Source organism: Acromyrmex echinatior, chromosome 15 (assembly GCF_024713525.1).
Source record: "Acromyrmex echinatior isolate Ae372 chromosome 15, ASM2471352v2, whole genome shotgun sequence".
NCBI classification, from domain to species: domain Eukaryota; kingdom Metazoa; phylum Arthropoda; class Insecta; order Hymenoptera; family Formicidae; genus Acromyrmex; species Acromyrmex echinatior.
Window position 1 is genome coordinate 7,384,895 of NC_141866.1, and position 15,162 is coordinate 7,400,056.

General features: G+C 38.5%; 1 protein-coding gene across 2 annotated transcripts in view; it reads left to right on the plus strand.

The window, feature by feature from the left end:
* LOC105147015 (sosondowah) overlaps positions 1–15,162 on the plus strand; it is a 355,053-nt gene that overhangs the window by 102,790 nt on the left and 237,101 nt on the right. For both annotated transcript variants that reach the window (XM_087413831.1, XM_087413832.1), the window contains exon 2: positions 8,901–9,024. The gene's annotated coding sequence lies outside the window, so the exon portion shown is untranslated. The remainder of the gene's footprint in view (positions 1–8,900; positions 9,025–15,162) is intronic.

A 15,162-nucleotide genomic window follows, 5' to 3' on the forward strand; every position in this document is an offset into this window, starting at 1 on the left:
TTTACTTCTTTTTACTTTTCTTATATTTTAAATTCTTTATCAATATTACAAGACATGAAAATCTTCTCGTTTCTTTCACTCGCTAATATATATTTATGCAAATATCACTTGTCATCAACTTAAAGTATAAATAAACGTCGTTGGGCTATTAGCCGCATCAGTAACCCTTAGATACAGCTCGTTACTCCCGTCACGCCTTATGTACCGTGTAAAATCCGACGCGCGGTTCGCGCGAGTACCGAAAGCCGTATTCGGAATACAATCGTATCTCACGCAGCCAGTTCGCCGCGTAATTTTCGCATACGCACGCGTGCAATACGAACATCAAACTGGAAATGCATGCGTGCATCAGGTTTTGACGTGAAATGCGGAGTCTGTGACGCTTATAAGCGTAACGCATTTGCATTCTCCGCTACCGTTACGCATTCTCCAACGCGAATCATCGCATCTGCATAAATATTCGCGGAGGTGGAAGTGGAGTCGGATCATCCGAGGAACGAAGAGGAAATCGAGTAGCAACCTCCGCGACGAGAGGTTTAATTTTTATTAAATACGTTTAATGCTATACTTTAATGGACGTACCACGCATACAGATTCTCGGAAGGCAGTGATCTCTCCACTTGTCGGAACGATCTTCTCGACGAGGCATTAAGAGCTCCCCGGTCGAGTGGCGTCACGGACTCCGATATGCAGGTGTCGATATGACTAAGCGCTGATTAGCGGCATGCGGACGGGAATAAAACGACCGGAAATATCATACCGTTTAGATTTCGCCAATCTCCTCTGATTTCCAGGAAAATCAACTCGACAGTTCTCTTTTGATCTATTTATTGTTGGATAACTGCGGATTTTTTAATTGCAAGATATTAAAATAATTAATATACGAATACGTAAGCAACAGCCATAAATTTTCAAAATATGGAAGAGAGACTTTTGAAGATTGAGAAATCCCTTAAAAATCTAATACTGGCCAATTTAATACTGAAAGATAGTAATTAATTGCTTATTTTAAATATTAAAACACTGTTGTTCAATGCTTTTAGTAGGTACTCTAAATAAATAATTACTGTCTCTCACTATTAAATTGGTCAATATTAGATTTTTGTAAGAAATTTTCACGTAGATAACACCGTTAATTTGATTTACGATATCTACAATAAAAAAGTACTTGTATATATATATATATATATATATATATATATATATATGTATGTATGTATGTATGTATGTATGTATGTATGTATGTATGTATATTAAAAAAATTGTTATAAATGTATATTAAAAAATTGTTTGCGATGAGATTCTTGATAATTTTATTTCTTTTCTATTAATGTAAATGGAAGTATATATTATAGAAGTCATCGTGAAAATAGTATCCCTCACGCATCATTGCTGTCTCATCGAGGCAATTTATAGCAATATTTTATTATCCGACGATTTACTACGATTTTATGATACGCTATATTTTGCGAAAGCAAAGATTGATTTTATTGACAGAAATATAAATGGTGCGTCGAAAAATATTCTGATTAACCGACTCTCCCTGCAAAGAATACATAGTTAATTATCAAATGGTCATCGTTAATCTCATTATAGGCATTCTGTACGCGTGTATCGATGCGTTATTTATGTGTCGCTTACGTGCATTGAGCCCGGTTGTCGCCTTTCTCCTTAAAGTAGATCCTGAAGGTGAAGGAAGACAGGAAGAATGTCGTCGTCGGCACGGCGAACACGGAGGGCGGGTTTTAACACGGCGAGTCCTTCCTCTCAACGCGATTCTTAGTTGGTCCGCGCGAACGAGGGTGATGTCACCGTGCCTGTTCGATCCGCTATCGCGAATTTTAATGATGGTGCAAATGTCTCGAACGAACCGGCGTTATATTATCTTGGGGGTTTAGACCGGATGCGGGGCCGCCCACGCTTAGCTTGGAACGACGAGCCACCATTCCTCGCCAACTACTACCAGCTCCTTGTGCCTTGCGCCTCTATGGAATTTCGGTCTTTGTCTCTTGGCAAAACGGTTTCCGTTCTGTCGCGGCGCGGCGACCCCAGGCGAAACGCAAAAAAAATTCGGCACGAACGGACCTCTGTGCGCGACGATGCCTCCATCGTGGCAGTCTCATGTTGCCTGTCAATAGCCGCAATTTATTACTTCTCTGAGTTCGTATCGGTTAACAAACTGGTATGAAATCTTGACGTAATGCGTGTTGTATTCTGTGTGAATTTTTTAAAAGAGGAGGCACCTAAATTTATTGTGCCTTTTTATCAATTTTACGTCTGCCGCCATAAAAAAATAATTAATTTGTTACTCGACAATATTATTTTCGAAAATAAAAAAACTGTAGGTAAGAAGAACGAATGTAAATGAAAATCATTAATGTCGATATAGTATGACAACCGAAGTTATAAAATTTCAAGCGAGATCACGATGCATGATGCACGAAAGTGTGAATGAAAGAAGTGGAAAGATCCTTGCCCATGATCAGCACAGCTCCCGGTGAGAAAACGACCATGAGGTTCTATCACGCGATTCCACTGACTACTTCGTAAATTTCAATTTATACGCGTGTTCGGTCGTTTTGCCCGGCCGTTTAAGAACGACGCGAACGACATCACTAACGCGCGGACGAAAAGCAGGTGATTTTTCGTGTCTCGAAATGCAATGTGACATGCACATTAGAATATCAGATCGAGATGCGATTTGGACGAGTATATTAATCGGTCGAATTTATTACCCGATCGTTTTATGTACAATTGCTGGAAATATTTAAACAGCTGCGTTAATAGAAAAATGAATAAAAAATTAACATAATATACAAATAAAAAATTAACATTTTTTTTAAATAATGAAAGGAAATCCACTCTTTGAAGATCAATATATTCTTGTGGAAAAACGATATATTTGTCAACATATTATTTACGTGGAAAAAGTCACAACTATGATAAGAGAGGGGATTGCAGAGAATTTTGAAAATTCATGACTCATAAAACAACAATTTTAAAGAATAGATTATGAATAAAAATATAACATGTGGAAAGAAAGTAAAGTTATGCATATTCATCATACTAATTAGAACGTGGTTCCGATTTAAAAAGAATTTTTAAAATGCTGTAAAAAAAGTTGTCAATTTTGGATTGTCACTTTTCTATTAACATAGCGAATTATCTAGAAGAAAAGGACTGATTAAAAAAAAACTCGTCCCGTCAGAACTCTGCAACATAAATATGCAGCAAAAGGAAAAGGATAAAAAGCATCGTTTCTTTGTGCAGGTACTGAGAGAAATGTAGCAATTCGCATCGTCGCACTTTCTCTGTTGACGTTGCATTTAATCAAGACCGAATGTTTTACGCGCGATCACTAAAAGTGGAATAGCTCGTGTTATACTTGAATACATAAACCCGAATGGCAATATCGAGGTTTATGCCAGTTTTATTTAAATAAAGTTTCCGTCACGACCATGGCACCTGGTCTTCTAGATTCCCGCTCTTCGATTCTCGCGTGTCGTTCGTCTCGAAGCTGCAAAAAGCAGAAAAATGATCTCACTTAGAACTCTTAGAAGCCTGCGGAAAGCAGTAACGAAGTCTCGCGCTCGTAACGCGATTAGAAAACTAGTATTGTTGTCATCGTCATGGTCATGAGCTGGAAACCGCGATTATTTGCCACTGTGGAACTTGTAAATTAATAAAACAAATCGATAAGACGACGTGTTACTGACATTAACGGTGTGGCTATAATATTTGTTACTGCTGATCGGTCGACATAGATGTAAAGTTGTCCGGTAAGTAGCGTTTTATTATTTACGATCGAGCTTGTATGAGGAATTTGTATTGATGTTGTTCATTTACAACAGACATGGAATAATTGTTCGATTTTGTTACGATTACATGTTATGTTAAAATAACAATATCTTGCGACATATGTAACATATTGCGAATTAACATGAATAATATCTGAGGACATACATCTGGAATCTAATATAAGAATGATCGATATATCGAAATTTTTTACAAGTTTTTTTATTCTAATAAATAAAACCAAATTAATTTTACTTGGCTCGTATTAACAATAATAGATGATTAGGTGATGAATTATCGAGTACGATGTTAATTTCTTTAAACCATTCTAAATGTATTTGTCAATTAGTAAATATAAATTTACAAATATATTTACAATTGTTTATTGAGCTTAAGACCCCTCTCCTTAATATCTTGTCATATTATTTTTTATTCTATATAAGAAGGAGAAGAAACATACGTAATTCCGGAGTGTCTCATGCAGAGGACAAAGGCGAAATATCGGTGAGCTTAATCATGCAGTGACGATTGGACGGGCCATATAATTAACTGTCTAAAAATACGTGACTCTCAAAGAGCACGAAGCGCCATATCATTTGGAATTCAGAAACCGCCAGATGATCGTCGTTAACGTCGCTTTGAAGATCATCTTTTTCTTTCTCTCTCCCTCTCTGTCTCTCTCTTTCTCTGCTTTGTGCAAATGGTGAATTGCCGCTCCGTGAAGTCGAGCTCCGCGCCGTTGCGCTTTTCGTCTTCCTCGTTGACGGACAAACGGACGGACAGTCTCGGACGAAAGACACGCGAAGAGACGGTGAAAACGAGGAAGAGGAGAAACGAACGGAAGCAAGCGGACGATAAGTCGGGCGAGTGGTGGCGTAGGCTGTCTAACGAGCTCCTCCGAGATGTGGACGACCGACGTTCTTCACCGTGGTCTTCTCTCGTTATCCGGTGCTTCATATGTATACGTACGTATGTGGCGTGAATACACACATGACATATACGCCTGGCGCGTCTGTTAAAGGGTGACTTAATCACTACATCGCATCTCGAGATCGGACAAAAATCTGCTATTATAGTACGTGCGTGTGCGTACGGTCCGTCCAACCAAACTGTTCCGCTGATTCTCATCGAGATTACCGCGCTTAAGGACCCTGCTAATTGCATCTCGCGCTGTCGACTTCGAAGATCATGCGGCAAAGATGTGTGTCATTAGAGGGATTTTAACGTGACGTAACACACGACTCGTTACACGAGGTGCTGTAATTCTGTAAGCCTGCTTGAGGGTCTTTCAGTAAATACATCATCAGTATTTTTCTGTGTGCGGTTAATTACACTTCGATTGCGATAGGATTTTGATAAATCAGATTACCTTAAATGAACAGAAGAGATGAACAGAAATCAGAAGGATTTTCATAAATCAGATTACCTTAAAGGAACTAATATATGTCAAACAATATTATAATACATCAAAGAAACTTTCTATATTAGCAATTTATCGTAATAAGGTTAATCCACGTGAAGAATACCTACTCGATACTCTCACGCAGACGATATTCAGCACATTCGTACCATATTCTTTTGGGTCTTGATAAATTGATTCCAGGTGTAAGAGAGCGTTCCTGGCACGCGGTGTCGTGCACGAATACGCGTTTCTAGGCGGGTAATGATGGCGGTCGGTCATTGTCTCAGGTATTATCGAGGCGGGCATCTCGACGTCTCTTCGAGTTGCGGGGGCGGTCAAGCCCTTCTTTCTCTTGTACTTTGTGTCTTCCGTCTTCTCATCTCGCCGTCGTCATCGTCACCGTCGTTGTCGTCGTAGTTGTACCTCAGAATGAACAGATGCGCCGGTGGCGAAAAAAAAGGTCTCTCCTATCTCGATCATTCTTTTAAGGCGCGAAAGCACGAAGGTGCAACAACGCCGACAGCGAACGACTGACAGAATAGAAATTATAAATAATGGCGAACCTATAAATTCACATTCTGTCTCAAATTCTTTCGATAGTTCATTACTTGATGACGATGGCGAACAAGATGAAAGAGGAACAGCGAGACGAAGAAAAGACTTGCATCGAGAACAGACACGATCCGTCTAATCCTTTTGTTTGCACGATTAATACTAGACTGCTGGTGATTTTGGCTCCGTTATCGTTTCAATTTTTTTTTTTTTGTATTAAATATACAGTACAGAATATTAAAAATATAATATTAAGTAAATATAATAAAAATTCTAATGATACGAATAATATCAAAATAATTCTTCAGTAATCAAAAACAAGTATAGAAGAAATTGCGATTTATTGGCATCTTTGGCAGCTTTGGCAGCTTTTGTGAGATATCATCGAAGATTAAAAGATATCGCGGAAGCTACTGATATACGGAGAGAAAAAAGGAGGAAGGAAGTAGCATAGTTATATTTTATTTACGACATTTGAAATTTTTTATCTCTTTCAGGAAAGCGAGAAAATTAATATTACTTAATGCAATTATAAATGGATATACATGCGTACGGTAGCCAATGTTTGGCGCAGCGAAATCTGCAATGCGGATAATATCACACACAACCCGATTACGTGCAACTCGTATCTTCGTTCGTTATAATCGGCGACCAAGATAACATAGCCGCGACACCGAAGAGACATGGTGCGCATGTTGCACGCGCACAGATGCATCCTCGACTTTGAAGACACTCCGATGTCTTCCACGAACGTCCAGGGTGTACATCTCCTTAATGATCAGCTCAGTGTATCGCAACGGATAATCGTCAGATCCAATGGGAAGGAGAGATGCACAACAGTTCTCGTTATCACGTTGCCTACGTTGCGTACATCGGTACGCGTTTGCCATCGTCGAACAGACATTGACGCCACGCACTGTCAATTCGATCGTCGTCTGGTCGTGATTATGAATGTATTTATATCATGCTTTGGTTATAATATACTACTCTTATCGAACGACAAATGTGTGGTGTTGCTGACACGTCTTATTGTTAGTTCGCCTTCCCGCGAAACCAGGCTTCGTTTTATTTCGGCCTTCTTATATCGACTGACCCTGCTACTTTTTCCTCCGAGGATAAACTCTCCTTTGTACACGCGTATGGTTCGTCGTAACGTAATCGGATCCCAACCGGACGCTATGAATGTGACCGAAGTTATAATACTGCTTACATTTGTTATAAGTAGCGATGGTATGTATGGTTAGATCATTCTACGTACCGTGATATGTTCAGGGCCGATATATGATTGAGGCTAAACTTAAACTGTTGGGTCTTGCACACGCTAGAATTTACTAATAATAAATAAAAGTTTTAAGCCGACATAGAACGATTTTTTAAAGTATTTAAAAATTTAGCTATAGATATGTACATTTAAAAATAATTGTGTCCTATCAAGATAATTGTGTAAGACACTTAAGTATGAAGATAAAAAGTTTTAAAGCAATTAGTTTGAGAGTCCTACAAAATTAGTTAGATGGGCCAACAAAATTATTTTCAGATTTGTATCTAGCTAAATTTTCAAAATTAGTAAAACTATTCTTTTCGTGTACATTCGTATATGTTTGTTTTACTCACTATTTGTACATTTATTTCGATTCTTTTAATTTGCTAAAATTATTACACGAATGGGTCAAAAAAACTTGAAAGTTTGGAAAGTGTGAAAAGGAAGATAATTAAAAACAAGTGTAGCAAGATTAACTTTGTCTTCTTTCTGAATATATAGCAGCGCAAAGATAAAATACTTTCACGGAACAAGCATGTATTCTTATCTCCTCAGGCATTCGCGATGATCGGGCACCGAGCGTACCTGAAGAGGTATTCGAGACTCTTGTAGCCGGTTCTACTTGGATGGGTTGCGGTACTGTACCATGGAGATGAACAGAGCGCTAAAGATTGGATGGAAACGCGTCGCATCAAAAGAATCCGCCGCGCCACGATATAGAGTTACGGATTCTGCTATAGGCTATGTTATGTCTTTAATAGTTTATATTGGGTTAAGATGTAATTCCGTGTATGTGAGTTTCTTGCTTTATGGGCTCCCTACACGCGGATTCTACTGACCCTCGAACCATTTTTAGCATACATCTAGTCGAACAGGTGTGGCGACGTTCAATATAGTATTCCAATCAGCGATAAGATTTTTATCGAGGTGGTAACCATCTTGAAACTTTTATGTATACTGCTCCAGCTTTGATTTTCTACAGACGCGATGATAAACGAAGGAATGACAAAAATCTTAGTTATTCAAATTATTTCAACTAATAAACACAGAGAACACAAACATTAAGAACTATTATACTACTCGAATGATCTTAATTATTTATGATGCAAAATAAAAAAATGTTAAAATTCGCGATCGACCGTGACCAAACGATTCGATTATATACTCCTCAATTTCAGGACGTATAAATTAAATCAAGCGAAAGGGAAGCGCGGTCCTTCTCTCGTGTCTTCTGCCTTCAAATAGTGTGTTAGAATGACGAATCCCTTCGGAGGATCGTCGGCTATTTAGATACCAATCTAGATGGAGGCCACGGATTCAGTCCTATCAGAGAAATCTTAGACGACGGAGATCCTCGATACGGTCTCTGGACGCCTTCAAGGCGTCGGGCATCATTCACGTGTAAAAAATTAGAGATCACAGCTTCTTTCTGTAATGCGCCGGTCAAACCTTTTACAATGCGATATAACTTTGATCAGATGACACTGAGCATGATGGTGACATTATTTTCATGATTTTTATATGGTTGCTTATGATAGCTTTTAGTTTCATAAACAATCATGTGCTTTATTTTAATAGCTGGATGCATTTAGTTTTTCTTACATGTTTAAGATATAATTGTTAATTCTTAAATTGTTAATTCTTTTTGATACGACACATTCGATTTCTTTCCAATGTTTTTCCATTGCCATAATTTTTTTTTATTAATGAAGATACATGTTTCTTAATAGCATTTTAATTGAAAAAAATATTTTTATATGTTATTTTTATAAAACATTTCTGTATTATTTCCGTTATGAGGTATTAAGAGTTAAAAATTATAGCAAACCATATTACTAAATTGCATTTTCTGTTGCCAGTTTCTAATAACAGCCATTTTAATCTTTTTAGGTACTTTTGTGATGGCTATTTCGAAGAGCCGGAATGACGCTGTAGCTTGTTCATATAGATGCTTACACGTCGAATGTCGAGAATAGGCGAATTCAAGATGAGGATAAGAGGGAAGCGGAGAGAGGTAAGCTTTGTTACCTTGTTAGAAGCGTAGAAGGAAACAAGGGCGTCGACTATAATGTGGTTGATGTGGAGTATTCCACACTTGAAATTTTTCCATGTATGTATTAGGTGTACAACTTTGCTTCCATTTTTTTCCGAAATTCGAGGCTTTATTGTAAAAAACTGGTTATACATTTATGATTCAAAGTATTGTCCATCGCTGGCCACTATTTTCTCCCATCTTTCAGCGAATCCCGCGTCGAAAAAACTGGTCATCTTTTGATCGATCCACGAATCGATCCAATTTTTTACTTCTTCATAAGACCGGAAGTGCTGGTCAGCTAAGAGAATTACACTACATATTCTGTAACAAAGTATCGTCTTATACATGTGTACATATCTTGGACATTACATATGATAATATGTAATTATATATAGCATAATAATTATATATAATAATGGATAATAATTATATATTAGCACCATATATAATCATATATAAGGAACATAAATAAATGTTCCGAGACTGCAAAATATCTGGAAAACTATAAGTTTTATAAAAAAAATGTTATAGATATAAGTTGTAGAGTTTAAAAATCTAGCCGCTGGTTTCATTTTGACTTTGGGTAGCGTTGCCAAGGTAGATAAAGTTAACTCAGATTTTTTAAAGTGAGACCCCCACTTTTTTCCATTTTCTTATAGTCCTTTTCAAAACACTATACTTTTAAAACTTACAAAAAGAAGAGCATAAAACCACAGCACAAAATATTGTTTGTGATATTTAATATATCATTACATTAATAAAACATTTTTTAGACGTTTCGGTCACAATCTGGCCTTCTTCAGTAAAATCACAAATATTAGTAAAACGCAGAATTACATATATCTGACGTTAAATTCAGCCATCGTATAATATAACTATGTGTAAACGTATTCTTTCAGCTTGTGAAGGTGCATCGTATAACAATGTTGCAGTGCCAATTATCATATTGCAAGTTATGTAGAACAAGAATTTTCAGATTCTCTTTCTTTTTTTTTTTTACAGAAAAAATTATGAGCATTAAGTTCTTTTTAAGCACTTCTCTTATGCAGAAATTCGTCGTGACATTGTGTATTATTATTTTGTATTACTATACTTTTATCCATTTTAGATTAGCCGTTTAGAAGTTATTGAGTATTTTATGGTCAGATTTCAGCGATATATATTATAGGTGAATCGTATACAAAAACTGTTAATTTTTTTGCGCTAAAACTTTTACGTTTTCTTTAGCAGGTCATAAGCTATAACATATGTGAAAACCATTTGATTTTACCGAGACCCAATTTCATATAGGATTAATGCAAGGTTCTTTCTCTTGTTAAACTTTCTTGTAACTTCAACCAGTTGCGAGATATTTGCTCGGACATTTATGGACGGACACCCTGTATATAAAATATATATACCAGACTATAATATATATAATCGAAATATTGCAAAAATGAAAGTAATATTTAAACGTAATCATGTCGTACATCTCACCCTCCGATCAGAGATTTTTTTGTTGCTCCTGTGTTATTGAAGGCTTTAGTCCGTCCCAGCCCGTTACTCCATACTTGGCAAAATCCTAAGTCGACGCCCCTGGAAGGAAGACGATTGCGGAGGGAACGGGAAGAGAAGATATTAGCGAGACAAATAGCTCGACGAGATTGGTGTGAACACAAGGTTTCAACGTGAATGTGTGCGTGCATGCGTGTGGGTGCTCGAATAGGTGCGACATCGTAGGACTAGTACGCTTTGGCGTACCATAACCAAGTAACCGAATGAGCGCAGTATGCTTGTACTTGGCTCATGGCAGCTACTATGCGAGTAAGCGGAGCTTAGTCCCCGTATTAGCATATGAGCGCCGCCTAATTAACGCCCCGACCACCGACTGCGCGGCATTAAATAATGTAAACCCGGAACCTCGCCATTGTCTCGCTCAAAGCCGTTCGTAAAACTCTGGTTAAGTCGGCGAATGGTTACCAGATTTCGGCACTGCTAAGGGTGAAGTGTCTCCTTGGGGGATACTCTTTCCACGCTACGTTCATAGTAGAAAAGATTACTTGGGGATAAACAAACCTGCTCATACATTTTGTCTTTTCCCTTCTACATAATGTGATATAAATTTTTACAATTATTTGTTGTATACATGCCCCCAGAATTTTTTTACCATCTTTTCTTTACCATTTACTTTAATACAAAATTATAGCTTTCTTTTCATTTTCGCTTTTATATTTTATCCAACTGTTAAAACTCTAACGCAACATGCAAACTATATAACTGTAAAAATGCATGAACATAAATAAGCTAGTTAACTTGACGTACACCGTACGCCATAAATGCTGCTTTAGCAGGTTGTAACGTAAAGCATGTAACAGCAATCGGCATTAAAAGACTCGATCATGCGATAAAGTGTAAAAATGCGAACCAGTCGACAATAATTCCGCATGCAGATTCCGTCGATGGAAAAATCAATCTCTCAGCGATCTCGCACAGGGTACCGCTTGACGCACATCGAGAGAACGGTGAGCGTCGATTTTGTAACTTTGCGAGTACACACGGGCACTCTGGTGAACTGGTCTCTCTCTCGAAGCGGCATATTGTCAGGCGATAAAACGAAACTGGCGGAAGGCGGTGGGAATAAATTTCTGAATGCTGGAAGCTGACTGCATTCCGCGCGCTGCCTGCGCCCGACACACTGAATTGTCGCTCTCATTAGCGACTCGCCCAGGCTTTCTTTCTCGGGTCTCTTCGGTCCGTCTCTTTCTCACTCTTTCTCTCTCCTTTCCTTTTGTTCCGCCCTCTCGTTTCTCTTTCCTTAGTCTTCTTCTCTTCTCCCGTTTTCTCTTTCTGATGCATCCTTCTCCGCCCCTCGTCGCCTCGATTGATATGCGTCGCGCGGCCTTCGAAGTCCATTTCCAGAACCGCACTAATCTCAGTGGCTTTAATGAATTTTAATCGAAAGCGAGCACAGCCCGTTCCGTCAGATCCAGGATGCACCCGGCAGAGGATCACGATTCATCCGGAGAGAGGAACTTGGGGTGTGTTAATTGGTATCTCTCACTCTCTTTCTCTCTTTTAGTGCGCCGAGTAATTATGTGGGCGTATGCGATGGGTGCACGCGACATCGTAAATGTCGCACAACTTTGTGACAAGACATAAAGTGAAAGGAAATGCAGAATGCCGAACAGATGTCACTCGAAGATATCTTTGCGTGCTCTCTCTGCGACACAAATCGTACAGGTTTTAAATTATCAATAATAATTATTAAACTACGACGTCATGCAATATATCACTTTGTAGGAGTGCCTCTTGGTTTCTATTAAGTTTACACTGGAAAAATAATATAGTTGCGTTAATTGGAACTCTAGAAAAATGACAAATCAGAATTTTCTCGTTAATATCAGTTTCTATCAATGTAGTTTAATTTTAATCTTTTTCTACTTCTAAAAATTAAAAACAGATGAAGAGTAAATTGAACTAAGATTAAAGTTAATTTACATTGATAAAAACAATAGCATAAATATTAAGCATCTATTATAATTCTAATTAACTACCAAGATGTTTAATTATGATGACAAGAATATGCTAGTTTATTTTTAACTAGAAATTTTTTGCGATGAGCTATAAGCATATGAACAAGTGAGAAGAACGGAATATTAATCTGAATATTACGCAAGTACTGAAAATAAATGCATCGAGCACGGTCGTAATAGATCGTAAGTCTTTCCGCGCACTTAAGTCAAGTCGATGCTAATAGTTAACGACTTTCCGGCCAAATAGTTCGCCCGTATGTTACGCGAAACGTATATGCGCAGCTGTACGGAGCAGAGTGCCGTGGCGATAAAACTTTCGCTCCATAAGTTCGGGCGTTAATGCCGTTACGTATTCGGCGACTCATCGAATAAATACAGAGACCGGCGAGCGTATATGCGTATCGACGCGTCGGGCTTAACAGCGGTTTGATAAATATCCGGCGTGAAACTTCGCGGCGAGTATTTCGGACCAGTGCTACACGGCGACGATATTAAAATGAAAATTATGCGCGAGTTCGACCGAAATGTCATACGTTTAGAAAGACTTAATTGGCACACTTTGTAGTTTATTAATCGATGCAATCCATGTCATGACATTTTCAGAGATGAATAACTTCGTTTGCAACTTGATATAAATTGCGACAAGCGGTTGAATTTTTTTTAATTATTACGATGATCCGAGATCCTCCTGTTTATTGTGTAATACAAGTTCCTCAAAGATAAATGCCTTTCACCTACAGAGAAGGAAAAGGAACGCGTAATAAATCACCTGTTCATCTCACGGCATCTAATGATATGACATCTTTTGTCGCGATTCTTCGCGACGTTTAAGGATCGTCATTTCGATTTTACGCATCGCCTATCGTGAGATCGCCATTCGTGATCGGGGCATAATTCGTGCAATGAAGGCCGTTTCGTCACCTTGAGAAACCTATCTCCAAAATGTACATACATTATACGCTTTTTACGTTACGAACATCGCATGCTTAATTGTACGCCACGTCGGCGTCGTCCTCGTCGTCTCGTTGTCCTCGTCGTCGCCGCTTAGGTACCAGCACGCGTTAATGATGCGTGTATTAAAAACGCGGCGGACTTAAAATAAACGGGCCCGCGGACTGCGGTGATTGATGAGAGAACTCTTCGCCCTTCTCCTCGCCAGTCTCTTTGACTGGGAAGCCGAGGCGACCGAGACACGGGCCGAGAGGAACAACTCGAGCTTGGTGCGCGAACAACGAAAGAGGCAGAGGTACACCTCGACGATTTGTGTCGCGCTATTTGCACAAGCATGCTGGCACGGAGCTTTCAACGGTGAGAAATTTAATGTTATATAACAGCGCATGGAAAAGAGAGGAGATTCATTAGCTTAGGGCTAAACATCTCACGGCACAGCTATGTCATGTGTACATTTGTACATTAACAAATAATATGAAATTTCTATACAGACAAACGTTATTATACGAGATGTCGGAGTTAAATAGCATAATCCGATAACTACGTGTTCAATTATAGAATAGAATTGTAAGTTATTTGAAGAGGGAAGATCCGTTTAGGAGAAATATCTTATTTTTGACAATCCCAAGTGTCTTGCGACGTTTATTTTTACATAGGATGTTCCACCTTCTACTCGCTCGCGTGCGTGAAAAAGAACTTCGTCGGAGAAACCGTAGTATCATCTATCGGGATTTGTGTAAGGCGCCATCGTTACTTCCGGCGCCCGCAGAAGGCACAGATTCGTCAACATAACGACCTTGGTGACGCGTTGCTTCCTTCTCCCATGACGACTAAACAAAATAATAGTAGAAGCGCTTTCGTTCGTCGTGCACAATTATCCTGGATATTTTAATGAATCATGTCTAATTATTTAATATTAATTGTTGTTTGACGAAAGCTGCAGCTATACCACAGACCCGTCGACTATTATTTAAGATTCTGAAGAAGTCGTTGGCACGAACCGGCGGGAGTATTTGTCTTACTAATTTGTAATATTAGTCATTCCACGTGTGAAGAACCTTCGTGTAACTCACGCGTTATGATTTATATTCGAGATGTCCGCTGAGATTGATTTATGTCGGTTTTGAAAATTGTCGAATATTATAAAAATAGATCGCGATTCGTAAAAATAGATAGATTTAATTATAACCGTCTGTAATTTGATCTGTTTTGCAACAAGCAAAACTTTTATTCTCAAGTTTCTTCAAAATAAAGAAGGGCGGAATTCGGTTTTTCTTCCTAAAATTTTATTATTATAAAAACTATTTGGTAACGTAATAGAGATGTTGAAAAGTAACTCTGATTTTTTTTACATTTTTTTAAAAGCTAAAATAGTATGAAACTTGGGTTGGATGGAGGAAGTAAAAATATGACTGTAGACGGAGAGTTAAGAATTATTGAAGAAATTCCGAGTGATTCGTCGAGACACTTATCACACGGATTATCACGAGTGTCACAAACTACAGATAACTTCGTTGATTGCGATAAATCAGGAGATCTAGGGAGTCCGCGGTGCTGGGGCTTCCTCAATTAATCTGCGCACGAGCGCACGGCAAAGAACTCGACGATTTGTTTAAAGGTCCTAAGCAAGGCGCGCGCGTCAAGAACAGCGATG